Below are 15334 nucleotides of genomic sequence, written 5' to 3'. Positions count from 1 at the left end.
GCAGAAATCATTACAGAGTTAAATTAAGGAGTAAAGAGTATCTTAATTTTGCTTTCTTATGTATTTGCTTTTAAGAACTACTTTTGTAGAGGTATCATTTATTTTTAAGAGATATCATGTTGACGAATACTTTCATCCTGGCATTGCAATGTTCCATTCATTCATCTTTCAAGTATGTCTCTTCACTGGATATTTTTCTTTTGTTTCTGTCTATTTTCATCTCTATAAATTCTTCTGATACCTTACCAGTTCCTTTATGAATTTCCATTTGAAAGATCACTATCACTTTTATCACCATACATTATATTTTTCCATGAAGTAAAAATATCTTGGCATTGCTGCAAGTATGCAAGAAGGAAAGAAGGAGAGGTAATTCCTGAATCCTTCTCTGTTTCTGAAGAATGGGCAGAACATGTATTGACTCAGAATGGATTTATCAGTATGAACGTAAAACAGATCAGGATCATCATATGATATATTAAGATACATTACCACTCCTGTTGATCATATCTTGAACTGTGTTTATTTGCAAACAAATTTCCATGAGCTTGTAATCTTTTGGACTGCCTGGCTGACTCTATTAATAAGCGACTCCTTGAAGTGCAGAACAATGTAAGATTCAGAAAGGCCTGTTATTCCAACATGTGACATGCTATCTATAACTGTGGATAGTCTGAGTTAACAATGGATATTCTGAAAAATGGAAAATTACTAAGCCTGGCTAAAAGTGCCAGGCTTCAAATACTCTAACTGAAGTGTGCTATGGAGAGTACTTTAGCATCGTTAGCATTTAAATCTGACAAATACAGTTTAGGTAGCAGACCAAGGGATAAGGCTAACTAATGTCATATTCCCTTGGATACACATGCATTTTCCTGAAACACTTACTTGCCTTGGAGAAGTTTTCCAGAAATGCTTTAATGTTCATTAATTTTTGTAGGTTTTTAGAATGAGTCTAAAGAACCCCCCCAGCTGATATTTAAAAAAAAAAAAAAAAAAAAGCAATCCAATGCTCTCTCCTATGGTACATATAGTGGTTGTATTTTAGCTTGTGTAGGATGATTTTGAAGCGTGGATGGAATGGATTGAATAAACTGCCTCTACTCAGTATTTCCTCATCATATGGGTTTCTTTGATTTTCCTATTTCTTTTGTATTTTTGTATTTTTGCCCAGTGTCACTTCACAGTGTTTTGATTTCAACAATATATTGCCAATCTATCTTCTTTTATTACACGTTGCTGCTTTTCATTTGTGAAATTAACGTTAGAGGAATTTCTTAACTTGCTCTGTGAGGATGTGAGCATGCATTGCAAGAACACATATAAGATGTCTCTCTTCATAGGTGATATGTACCACGTGAAGTATGACTGGAGTAACTAAGAACAGGCTAAAAGCCAGAATAAATTAGCGTAGATGTTCTGTCTTGATGATCTTTCATTACCTGATAAAAAAAATCCTGTATAGAGTTGTGATCCTGCTTCTGATTGCAGTGTGATCTGGTTGGGAGTCAGCGATAACCATTCCTTTCTTATGTTCATTAGTTTGATATAAATTGTAAGTTCTTTCAGACCTCAGCCTCTCAGTTATACACAGTTAGGAGAGCTTCCCCATGTTCAACATGGACAATTCTAAAAACCTGTTTTTGATGAAAAAAAGTAGAGAATAAATATGGAAGAAATAGTTTTTCTGGTCATAAGCAGTACTGAGGTCCTCATATGCTGCTAAAAGACAAGAAAAATTATTGTGCTTGTGTAAGGCTGCCCATGCAGTTAGAGCAAGCAGACAGAAGTGCCATTGACCTGTACTGCCTGTGTTTTTTATACAAATGAACTTGGGTTGTCTTTGTGGAGGGCTAGGGTCTCACCAATTGCATTTCAGCAAGCAAATGTATTGTACCATATGAGATGAAAATGAACGCTTGAAGAAAGCTGAGGCATGGGCACATGTTGAAAGGATGATTGCCTGGAGGGCTGGCAGCTGCGGCAGGCAGGCAGACTTGTCCAGCCCCTGTACCACACATACTGACCTAGTTTTCTGATTGGGATGGAGAAAACCCGAGCCAAGAGAAATTGCTTGTAGGAAGCAGACCATGCAGCCTTCAGCCTCAGCTACAGCTGCTGTGTGTGTCTGAAATGCTGACCTTCTTTTCTCAGCATCATATCTTTTATCTTGGTTTGCTGCCTACGTATTGAAGGGTGGGGTTTTGGTGTTCTGTCACCTTTGATATAGAAGGACATCTTCTGTCCTGGTTGTATTATAGATTTTATTCCTAAAGGATTTTACAGGGCAAAATGTGGTTACTGTTCTCAGAACAAATTCTATAGACTTTGAAAGAGCCTGGCTTCTAAATGTTGTTTGTCAGAGCCAGAAGCAGTCTGCTTTTAGCCCAGCCTTCACCAGGGTTCAGCTGTTCCTTTTTATTGGTCTACTAGGGGCATCCCATTAAAAACTCATCCAGATGGTTTCACTATTATCTTTTCTTATGCTTCATTCTGAATACAATTTTAAGGTTCCTGATGTTTTATGTCAGTAAAATTCTATGTTTAAAGTTACAAGGGTTGATGTTTCATTTGAAGTAAGGAAACAAAATAAATTTATGTCATTTAAAACTGAGATTTTCAAGGAAATTTAAGTAAATAATGTATGCTCATCTTGCTGAATTGCAGTAGTACTTTAGCATTTTAGGTTAAAACTCCTGCCTAAAACTACACTCGTGATCTCTGGGAAACTGCCTTAAAGGCAGTGGTAAGAATTTGTTTTGGCAGATAATTGACATCTTCCAATAGTTTGAAGGAGAACTTATATAAATGGCAAGGAAATATTTTTAGTGAATAAATATGCTTAGCTTCAGGTCCTAAGGTTGAGAAATAATCAATTCATTGCATTAGTGCTAAGAAAAGCGTTTCTTTTGAATCAACATGTAGTTGGCGTGGTTTGTCTGCAGTAATAGCTACAACTACTGAACAATGTTTTATACAGTTTTTTAGTGGAATATGTATAAGAACTGGAATAAATGTACCAATTTTAAGAATATTTACTTGCAACAAAACTTTCTGCTGTAAGTTAGAGGCAATGTCCCATTGCAAAAAAATACTAGTGAGTGGAGTTATTTTGTTAGGTCACATTTCTGTTCTTTATGATTCATTTGGCTGTTCTGAGACATGTACTTCCTATTTTACTTTTTGGAAAAAGTGCCATATATGAAAAGGAGTTATTTTAAAATACACAGTATTTTTCACAGGAGAGGAGTACTATTTTTTGATTAATAATGTTGATAAAAACATATGTATAAAAGGTCTGTGTACAGTTATAAAAATAACCGTATCTGTCACAGTTGATCTGTAGGAAACTTTTATTCAAAGGTATTTATTATTTCAATAGCCAGTGTAGTACTTTGTTTGTATGTAGGTATTATGCATAATTTTTTCATGTACTCAAACAATTGTCATTATACGATACCATATTTTCTATTATTTATGGTCTTTCTGACTGTACAGATCAACTAAGTTCTATGATGTACAGAAATGGTTGACAAGAAATCTGGTAGTGCGTGTTGTAGGATGCAGCATCTAATATTCTGCTGTGAATTAAATAAAATATTTCATAATGCTGTTCAGAAAACAAAAAAAAAGGTAAGAAAAAGAAAGGAATGCAAAAGCACTTGGATTAATTTGAGAAGTTATTGCAGTATCACAGGATGTCAGCGATTGGAAGGGATCTCGAAAGATCATCGTTACTGTGGCTCTTTACAGCAGATTTCTTGTCATATCATGATATTAGTGTTTTTACTTTAATTCATACTACACAGATATATTTGTTTTCTTCTCTCCTCAGAAATTTTTCCAAGAGATTCCAGTCTAAAAGACAAATTCATAAAACATTTTACAGGTAAGCAAAGTTGCTTGCTCTTAATTTACCCATATATGAATATTCTACCCATATATGAATATTCTACCCATATATGAATATTCTAAGTAGCCGTAGGAAGAGTCACATATTAGATTTCTTGAGCTTAATGAACCAAGTTTAACATCTGTAAAATTCCGATTCTGTCATTTAGCACTAGAAAATTTAAAGAACTCTAATCACATTTTGGTTTCAATCTCTCTTTAAATAATTGAGATTAAAATAGCTTAAAAACACAGTAGGCTAAAACATTAATGATTTAGAGCCCAGTGTTTCATTTTTATGATCCTATTGCTACTTGTTGATTTGCAGTTCATTTGCAGTTACTGAATGTATATGTCTATGTCCTACATATCCACATGCAAACATTTTGTGGTATGATGTTAAAATACATCATCACCTATCTCCTGTCTCTGGCAAATAATATTTCAATGACAGAACTTGGTAGTACATTTTTAATTTTAAATATATGTTTTTCTATAATATCTGTGAGTCTAGCATATAAATTTTTAAGAGTGCTAAATTTAAAGCTCCTAGTGGGACTGCATGTATCTTTCAGATCAAATCTATATAGCTGTATAATTTTTTTTACTATACTAGTAAAACACTTTTTATCTTCTATATTATGATATTTATTTGTGGATGCTTGTTTTACAATAGCAGACAAATAGAGTAAAGAAAGGTTATATCAGTGTAAATGAATTAAAAAAACCATTAACTACGTTAGATACAGAAGCTTAATATGAATGCAGTCAAATACTTGTATGTGAAATTTGAAATATAGTTGTATAGCTACACTTGTAACAGTTACCTTTTGTACTTTATTTTGTAACTACAGGAAAAAATACTGTATTCTTTGAATGTAAACAAAACAAGCTAAAAAAAAACAAAAAAAAAAACACGTGCATCAGAGTGCTTGTGCTGATTCTTTACTTTCTAGTTCCAAATATTCTGAAAATCAGAAAAATGAATATCTGGATGTACGGCACGGCAAATCTGTTAGTGATTTTAAATATTACTGGGATTAGTGAAACTAAAGCCTGGAGAAAGAGATGTCAGTAGGTGCATGAAAAAGAGAATTGGAAATATTGGACAGTCCATGGCAAGAAAGGGAAGAATTTGTTTTTTCCTTTGCATGGAAGAAGGGCCTCAGACCTTCAGGATAAGCGCAACAGTAAGAATCTTTCTGCCAGCAGCTCACTGCAGACTAATAGCATCCACAGGAATGGTGCTACACCCAGCTGCTCCTTCACTCTTAGAACAACAAAAAAAGAATAATTATGAACCTTGTCATTTTCAATTCATATGAAAAAGAAAAGAAAGGAACATGTAGATTTGAACTTTGCTATTCTTTGTAGCACAGGAATACTGGAAGATTCTATTCTGAGGACGGCAGACAAGAAAGTTTTGTTTGAATTAATAATTAATGTTTCCTTTTCATTTTTAACTTTGGAAACTTTTCAGCCACCATAACAATCTCAACATAAGAATCTGAATAGGCTAAATGATGACTACGGAACAAGTTCCTTTGCTCAAAATCAACAGCAAAAACAAAACAGCCATGAGTTTTACAGAAGGTATTTTGAGAATACTAAATCACAGTAGTGAAAAAGAGCAAAAAGCACTTAGAGGCCTGTTTCTGGAGCAATTTATTAAATTAATGTTCCTTTTCTGCAGGGGTAGTTGTCATCAAAATTGTTGAAATTACTTGACTAAGAATAGCTGGAATTAATAAGGAAAGCAGGTTCATTCCAAAATTCTTGGAAGTTTATTTCTTTTTTGGCTCAGGATTGCTACATCTTTTTTTTTTTTATTATTGTTATTATTTTTATTATACTTTTAGGATCTCCAGTGACGGGGTATTCTGCCTGATTTTTCTTTTCCACAGCTTTATTAGATCCTCTAATCTTTTGTCTTTTTTCTTATACAGTCTACATTTATTTTTCTTGATTCTGTTCAAATCATTATCCTTTTTCTATCTACCTTAGTTAAGTAAACTATTTCAAGGTAGTCCTTAAAAATGCAAGACTTAGGACATTCTGAACTAATGAAGTTATGAAAAAGAAGAGAGGAAATCAACATTAACTTTCCAGTCCATTGTCTTTACAATTTCAAGGTTAAGAGAGTTATTCTACGCTTTTAGTTTGCCAAGAATAGTAGACATTTTAAAGCCAAAGAAAAACTGTATTTAACAATCCTTGACTGTAGGAAAAATCATAAATAATATTATGAGTCATAAAGCTATCTATCATTTTGGCTTGAAAAGCCTGTCGACACAGATTGCTCTATAAGGCAAAAATAAAATTAACAGTCTGTATTTTGTGGTAAGGAAGAAAGCTGAAAAACCACTTATTACCTGAAGGAACATGAAATTTATTCAGTGACAAAAGCTGTTGTTATCTTCATATATCTTGGATAATTTCAAATTGCATACTTTCTCTACAGCCTATTTACTCACTCAGATAAAACATAGCAACAATCTTCCAGTTTTAAGTTGCAAAGACTACTTATCAGTTTATTCAAAAGCTTACTTGTGGCTGAAAAATCACAGAATATAGAATCACAGAGTTACAGGTGTTGGAAGGGATATCTAGAGATCATTAAGTCCAACTCTCCTGCTAAAGCAGTTTCCCTGCAATAGGTCATGCAGGGCATCCAGATGGGTTTTGAGTATCTCCAAAGAAGACGACTCCACAACCTCTCTGAGCAGCCTGTTGCAGTGCTTCATCACTCTGACTGTAAAGAAGTTGTTTTTCTTGTTTATGTGTGCACCTTATTTGTGTGCAACTTCCTATGTTCCAGCTTTTGATCACTTCTCCTTGTTGTAATACTACACATCTGAAAAGAGTCTGGCCTCATCTAATTGCCTCCTGCACTTTAGATATTTATAAACATTGATCAAATCCTGACTCAGTCTTCTCTTCTCTAGGCTGAACAGACCCACATCTCAGCCTTTCCTCAGAGGGAGAGGCACTTTATCATCTTTGTCACCTGCTACTGGACTCTTTTTAGGAGATCCCTGTATTTTGAACTGGGAAGCCTAGAACTGCACATAGCACTCCAGGTGTGGTTTCATCTGGGTACTGTGGAGAGGGGTAAGATCAGCTCCCTTGACCTGTTGGCCATGCTCTTTTCAATGCATCCCAGGATCTCACTGGCCTTCTTGATCATGATGGCATATTGCTGGCTCATGGCCAACCTTTTATCCACGAGGACCCTAAGTCCTTCTCTGTAGAGATTTTCTTCTTCAGGTCATCCCCTAACCTTTACTGGTGCATGCAGTAATTTCTCCCCTAGTGCAGGATTCTAAACTTGCTTCTGTCAAACCTCATCAGTTTCTCTAGGCCTAACTCTTCAGTCTGTCCAGGTCCCATTGAATGACTGCACAGCCTTCAGGTATATCAGCCACTCCTTCCAGCTTTGTATCATTAGCAAACTTAATGAGGGTAGACTCAATCCCTTCATTCAGGTCACTGATGAAGATGTTGAACAAGATTGGACTCAGCCCCGACCCCTGGGGAACACTGCTAGTTACAGGCCTCCAACTAGGCTCTATGCCACTAATCACTAGTCACTAAGTTCTGCCAGTGTGCAAGTTCTCAGCACACCTCACCATCCACTCATCTATCCCACACTTTCTAAGCTTCATTACAAGGATGCTGTGGAAGACATTGTCAAACACCTTGCTAAAGTCAAGATATACAACATCCACTGCTCTCCCCCTATCTGCCCAGCTAGTGATGACACTGTAGAGGATTACCAGGTTGATCAAGCATTATTTCTCCTTGGCAAATCCATGTTAACTATTCCTGCTAACCTTCTTTTCTTCCACTTGATTGGAGATGCATCCAGAACAAGTTGTTCCATCACCTTTCCAGGGATGGAAGTGAGGCCTTTGGCCTGTAGTTTCCTGGATCATCTTTCCTGCGCTTTTGAAGTCTGGAATGACATTGGCTGTCCTCCAGTCTTCAGGCACCTCTCCTGTTCTGCAAGACCTTTCAAAGATAATAGAAAGCAATCTGCCAAAACTCTGCCAGCTCCTTCAGCACAAATGGCTGCATTGCATTAGGTTTCAATCTGGAAATATCATGAATTCCACGTACTGCTGTAAAATGTATCTAGTGTTCAAATCAGCTCACTGTCATAAAGAGGAGTCTTCTGTAAAGTCTCCATTATCCAGAAGATTGGCTCTTTTACCAGGCTGCTAACCCACCTTTGAAATGGCAAAATAAATAATCTTTGCCCATAATGCTTAGTAGCTTCCTCTGACTATCTGTCAGAACTGTAGAGGTCAAAAGGGACTTCTGTTATGTCCAAGCCTCCTGCTAAAGCAAGTTTCCTACAGCAGGTCAGTCAGAGCAGCTTTCTTCATATTGATCCTTTTATAGCACTGCTTGAAACAACCTATAAAGTCTTATTCACATTCCCTATGTGTGCTGAATTAAGAGAATGGAGGTCAATTTAGTCTTGTTCAGTTAGTTTTGATTTGTATCAGTCTTCTCTGATCAAATCTCAGAAAACTGGTCCCTAACTGGCAGTGGTAGTTTTCTAAGCATGCATATGGGAACATGACCTGAACCAACGATTGAACACCTGGTGAAAGGATATAGCCAGCCCTGGGAGCACAGGTGGAAGCAATTTGCCTGGATGACCGGAAGGGGTGGGTCCAGGATCTGCCTCTCCCTAACCTCATTTAATTGCTAGCAGCCAAATGGGACACATCTCTACTTGGAGGTTGTCTTCTTTGGAGTGTTTGGTGAGCTCTAATCGTTGGAAAGGTGTAAGCAGTTCCTTCTTAATTTACTGGATTATGATCACAACCTTTCTTCAGGTATCCAAAACTGGTTTAAAGCAGCTATGTGTTTACCATATTACATGATTTGAATTATAGTTTGAAGATAGATTGAATTGATTATAGATTGAATTACGAGTTATATTTTCGCTTTCCTTTTCATCTTGGATGCTATTACTATTACATTCCTGGGGCTGTAAGTAGTTATGGAAAGACTTTAGTGACTTATAACCTGTGAGCTATGGTTTGAAGACCAGTAGCTTTATGTTATTATCGTATGCTAGTATGAGTAGATGACATGATATATCTGAAGAAAAGAGTAGTGGCTGAAAGAGAGACAACACGCTACACCCTGTGCACACAGGGATTTGCCTCATCCATATGTTAAAACGTATGCTGCCCTCTGCAGGTCTGTACCCTTTTCTGCTAGTACTATTTCCACAAAAAATTATGTTCCTAGGTAGTATTCAGCCAAAATTTTTCCTCAACACCCATGTTGTATTCATACAGAGCTTTATAAATGATTAATGTGCAAACTGAACCCTTAGTAGGCTACTTAACTTTTGCAGGGCTTAGAATTTAATATATGGACTACTGAACTAATTACTGCTGTAGTTGCACCATTCTATTTTTCAACACATAAAAAATGTTACCATTAATTTGAAGTTAATGGAATTTCAAGGCTAATGTGGTCTATCACTATGAGGTTTTTCTCATATCTGGATCATGAATCATATGATAGCTTGGGTTAGAGTGGACCTCAAATATCATCTGTTTCTTACCCCCTACCATTGGAAGCATTGCCAATCACTATGTTAGGCACTACATAAGGCAGCACCTCACCATTTTCTTGATTCCCTCTATTATCTAATGTAAATCTGCCCTATTTTAATTTAAAACCCTTATTCCTCCCACCCCTCATCCTATCACTCTGAGACCATGTTAAAAAGTCTGTTTCCCTCCTTTTTATAAAAATCACAAAGTTATAGAACTGTAGAGGTTGAAAGGGACTTCTGTTATGTCCAAGCCTCCTGCTAAAGCAAGTTTCCTACAGCAGGTCAGACAGGTGGCAGTTCAGGTTTTGAATATATCCAGAAAGGGAGAAGCCACAGCCTCTCTAAGCAGCTTGTTCCAGTGCTTTGTCACCCTGACAGTGAAGAAATTCTCTGTGTTAGCATGGAACTTCTGTGTTCTGGTTTCTGCTTTTATTGCCCCTTTTTCTATTGCTGCACATGCCACCAGAAAGAGGTCCATCCCCATTGACTTGACTCCTGCATTTTAGATACTTAGTTACAAGATCAACATTTATAAGCTCCCTTTAAGTATTGGATGGCTGCAGCGTGGCTTCATGCTGGAAAAAGCCCACTCCTTCCACTGTACTTCACAGGAGAGATGTTTTATCCCTCTGATAATCTTCATGGCCTTCATATGAAGATTTTGGAAAGGTTTCACATCTTTCTTATGCTGGGGGCCTTAGACCTGAGTGCAGTACACCAGATGGGGCCTTACAAGAGCAGAGTAGAGGGGGACAACCACCTCCCTTGTGCTGCTGGCCACCTCTCTACTCTGCATCTCTACTGGTGCAGCCTAGGATACTGTTGGCCTTCTGGGCTGCAAGTGCTCACTATTGGCTCATGTTGAGTTTTTCATCTACCAGCACCCCTAAGTCTTTCTGGACAGAGCTGCCTCCAAGGACTTCACACAGTCTATATACGTATCTGGGATTTTGCTGACCGAAGTGCAACACCTTTCTGAACCTCATTAGGTTCACAGGGGCCTACTTTTTGAATTTGTTCAGGTCCCTGTCACGGAGTTAACTAGTTCAATCTATGCCCCAGCCCCACAAAATGGGGAAAAAAAAAAAAAAAAAAAAAAAAAGCGGCAATGATCTATGGAGGAAAACTTATTTTACTAACTATGATATCAGAATGCAAGGTAACACAACATAATACAATCTAATTGAAATTGAGACTAATAAATCAAATAAAATAGGAGAGAGAGAGTTCCTGAGACCGAGAAAACCTGAAAAGCTTGGAATGGCTAGGAAAGCACCCTCCAGCACCCACTGCAAGGCAGTAAGAGATGGCCCCATCCAGAAGGGCCGGAGCCCATGACTTCTGTAATGTACAGGAATAGGTACCTGGAATTGGAGCATTAATAGTTTAACTCCCAGTGCACTACATGGTGTTATGATGAGGAATACTGAGAACCAAAAAACATAAAACCATGACAGTCCCTTTGGATGGCATCCCTTCCTCCTGTCTCATCAACTGAACTACTCAGCTTGTATAGTAGCATAGCAATAGTATCACTTTCTTTTGTTTCAGTAGCAGATATTGTTATAGTTTGTTTCAGCATAATTGTTTAATGCATGGCAAAATATTAAGAGTAATTTTATCAAAATACATTCAAATTAATTCTATGTGTTGGCAGTATTGTTTGAAATTGTAAAGTAGTGCCACTGAAAGCTTGTAGTTAACTCCTACTTACCCTCAAACAGGGCCAGTCACATTTTCATCAGAATGCAGCAAGCACTTTCATCGACTGTATCACAATACAAGGGACTGCTCAACACCAGCTTGTAAGTAGCAGCTAAAGTAATTTAGAATTCTAACGGTAATATTTGTTTTAAAGCAACCTGCTTTCTGCTTTTCCTGCTTGGTTTTTGATGTGCTGATCCTTCCAGAAGTTGTGTGGTTTTGTTTTTTTGTTTTTGTTTTCTGTAGAATACTGCTGAAGTATTTACACAAGGTCTTCTAATGCACAACTGTTTTTCTATGTTATCCATATATCACTACCTGCCACAGAATGTCTAAGGATGGCTTATTTCCTCTCCTGCTGATATGGTTATATTTTTTTATACATATTCCTTGAAGTGCTGATTCCAGGTTGACACTCAGTCTCTTGCTGTTTGGAGCACTTTCTGTTAAGTTTTCTGTTAAGAAAGTTATAAAGCAAGAGAAGAATATTTCACTTCCTTGTTACCAAATAGTTAGATCTTTTGATTGGAAAAAATGGCACTGGCTCAGGGGCCACTTGAAACAAGGGGTCCTTTGAACTAACGACACCAGAGTGGGAGAACAAGTCCCTCTAGTCTTATTGTTAGAAGGTTTATTTAGACATGAAAAATGTGGATTCCTATCAAAGTCAATGGTAAGTGGAACAATAAAAAGTTTGAGAGTCTGGTGTCAGAATACCTTGTCTGCTTATTAGAATAACCTCCCAAATAATGAGTTAAGTTCCTTCAGGTAAATTTGGGAACTCAACTTTGTCTTAACACATCTTAAAAGTAGAAAATGAACTGTTGCCATCACTCACGTTTCCTTTAGATCCCAAGATACAATAATGTATAATTTTGCATCTTGCACCCATAATGTAATGGATTTCCATCAGGGAATGGTTTTATTGTGTTGAAAGCCTGAAAGTCCTACATTTATTTTTACAGTGTTTGAGAGTATCTGCCAGATGAGATTCATTATTGCTGTTGGTATTTTTTGTTTTTCAGATTATAAAAGATGTGCAAGGTTGCTAACAAGATTAGCAATGAGCCCTCTGTGTACACAGTCCTAGGATGTTTGCTATGTAAGTATCATTTTTTTCCTCACTATTCTTTTAAAATTATTTAATAGTCTAATGATTTATTTCACATTTGTACCTTGCTATTGCATGTGCACGCTGAAATGTGATATAAATAGTGCATCAACATGGAACTCTGGCATTGCTATTAAGACTGTCTATATGGACATGGAAATATATGGCAGCACTGGTGTCTCTGATATAAATCCCATTGTAATGTCCTACCAGTCCTTGGTGGCACTGTAGACCTTAATTATGTTCTGGGTCACATTTTGCTGTCAAAACTTAGAGAAGACTAGTTAGTGAAGGTGAAAAATATATATGAAGACTTGATCAATGCATTTCAATCCTTTAAATAAGAGGGCTCTATTGTTAATGTATATAAAAAAAGAAGGTCTTGGTCTCATGTCTGCAATCTTAATAGATGCACTATCACTTCATCATCAGGACCTCTTTCATTCTCAAATTTTGTTCTAAGAACTTGTCAAATGTTCTCTAGTCAGTTGACTATCAATGAGGTGTTTGCACATTTTATACTAATTTGAAAAACAGCACTGATTATTATGGGCTGAGATATATATATATATATATATAAAATCAGTGAAAATTGATGTATTTAAATTTCTTCAAAGGCTGTTTCCTCTCACAACTTCCTTCTGTCAAATACTGCCTGGAGTTTGGTGGAGCAGTGTGTGTCACTTCTTCCTGAATCAAGACTTCAATTCATACTAATCAAGAGTAAGAAAGAGTAGGATATGAATCAGTGTTAGTTAATTTGATTTCCAAAACGAGGTGGGATTCGTTTTGGTGTCTGTGCAAAAATGCTTAGAAGAATATGGCAGTAATTTGGTGCTGAGAATTTATTTTACTATTTATTTCCTTTACAACTTTCAATTTATTTTATAATTTATTTTCTTAATTATTTTCAGTCTGTTTTGCCTCTTGCCTTCTGGGTCTTGCACGTCGTTTTGAATCTATCAGGACACCAAACCTGAGGCTGGCTAACAGATGCTGTTACTTTGTCAGGATTTCTTTTGCCAGGAATCATTTCTGAATGTCCATTAGTTGTTATTTTTTGTTTTGCTTTGTTTTTTTACATCCCTGCAAAACTGTATGTTTTTTAGTTTTCTTATTCAAATCTCTGCATTTAGAAGCATCCTGGAAATCTCTGATTTTATGAGCTTTCATTTATCTGATCTGTTTTCCATTCATCTGTACCTCTTTACTCCTCTGGGTTCATGGCTTGGGCCTTTCAGAAACATTTCTGAGTGTTCTAGTACTTTTTTTTTTTCCCTTTCAATCTGGTGAGTCAAAAATTTACTTCCATATTCACAGTACATAAGCCACTATCACATCCCATTTCCAGCTTTAAAATATGAAAGAATCATGAGTTGTTCCTGAGTTGCAAAACCAGTTGTTCTAATTTGATTGTCACAAATATACTCTGATATGACATGTGGGAAAGGGAGGGTAAGCCATGTTAGCAGTTCACGTACACTGTGTTCACATAAAAATATCTCTAGGCTGACTTTTTCTCTACTCTGTTGAAAACAGAGAGAACATTACAGGAAAAAGCAGAGCTATGATCTGACTGTTTTCTAGCTTCCTCTGTGCTCCCTTGTGCTGTTCCTCCATTAGGTAGATGGAGTGGCTAGTTTCCGTGAGAACTATTCAGTGTCTGCTTGAAATGGATGCATTTTTCTGAGAAAGATGAAGGGCAGCAGAAGCTCTTCTCTCTTCTCTCTGACTAAAAAGGGCAGTGCAGGAGTTGCATACATTACTCCCTTAATAACGCTGGATTTGTAACATGATTGAGCAATTGCATCTACTCCAGCTTCTGACTGGAGGATCTGTTTTCCTCTCCACCCATAGCTTACAGTGGACTGGGTCCTAGCTGGTATTTTACATAAGGACTTTACCTTGCTTTAAAATCTTGAGAGACTCCTGAGATGCTCAGTTGACTGCAAGAAAGAAGGGCAACTGTTCTGTCAGATGCCTTAAAGCATTTCATCCTAGTGCACAAAAATAGGCTACAGTTTCCTCAGAACCAGAATTGCAGTGCTAGAACATGGATATTTTCTTCCTTCCCTTTCAAGTACCTGAGGAAAAAAAAAAAAAAGGAGATGTGGTCTTTTCGTGTTAGAAACAAAGCATTGTCTTGGGAAATTGTTTCTCACATCGAAGTGGCAGCATGCTGCAGCAGGAGCCGAGGGGCGCAGCCTCGGACTGTGCTTCAGCACCATGGAGAAGGCCAGGGAGGGTTGGGCTTCGAGAGTTTCTTTTTAATTCAGATGCTTGCAAATGGCGGCGAAGCGTTTGATAGAGCTCAGTATCTGCAGATGCCTGTAACTATATTCGTGGAAGGCTTTCTTGTGAGATGTGCAGCATGAAGCGCTGTGTGTTAAACCTCTTTGCACCAACACTGAGGATTTACCATGGCCAAACTCATCAACGTTTGCAGAAGGCCAAGACCCATTGGAAGTCTGGAGTGAAGACTTATGCAATCCGCAGAAAACTGATTTAGAATCAGAATTACACTAAGCAGTCGTCTTCTGTGTTTTGAAACCAGTTATAAAATGACATGTCCTTTTATCTTGCAGACTTTCTACTAAGGAGAGAATTCTGATTTGCCAAGAAAGTGCCTTGAAATCTTCCAGGACAGAGAAGACATCTATTACCTTTTTGATTTATGACATTTTGTTACTAGATGCATTTTATTTTCATATATTTGTTGGACATTCCATATTTGTGTAAAACATTATTTTATTTTAATTTGTAAATTTGTTGCCTATAGTTCAGACAAGCCAATTATTTAAATACGTTGTATATAAAGAATACTAATAATATACTGATTAAATGCTATAATCATATGCAGGGAGTTAGAAAAATTTTGCTGTTTCTCTTGTTCCATTGTATTTACATCATTTTGCTCAGGCTCTTACTTTCATTATTTGCACTAACTTGAAATGCAGAAGTCTATGTAACTGAAATCTGAATAAGCTGTGGAGAAGTTTTACTTGCCATGGAAGATATTTTATATTATGAAGCTTTGTTAATAT

General features: G+C 36.9%; 1 long non-coding RNA gene across 1 annotated transcript; it reads left to right on the top strand.

Moving 5' to 3' along the window:
• The first annotated feature begins 8595 nt into the window (after positions 1 to 8595).
• Positions 8596 to 12247, top strand: LOC128091400 (uncharacterized). Its single transcript, XR_008211390.1, has 3 exons — positions 8596 to 8687; positions 11200 to 11280; positions 12205 to 12247. It is a non-coding gene; the product is annotated as an uncharacterized LOC128091400 (long non-coding RNA).
• The last annotated feature ends 3087 nt before the right edge of the window (positions 12248 to 15334 follow it).

Source organism: Tympanuchus pallidicinctus, unplaced genomic scaffold, assembly GCF_026119805.1.
Source record: "Tympanuchus pallidicinctus isolate F22 unplaced genomic scaffold, pur_lepc_1.0 scaffold5, whole genome shotgun sequence".
Lineage (NCBI taxonomy): Eukaryota > Metazoa > Chordata > Aves > Galliformes > Phasianidae > Tympanuchus > Tympanuchus pallidicinctus.
The sequence above is the reverse complement of the archived record's forward strand: the minus strand, read 5'-3'. Positions and strand labels throughout refer to the sequence as shown.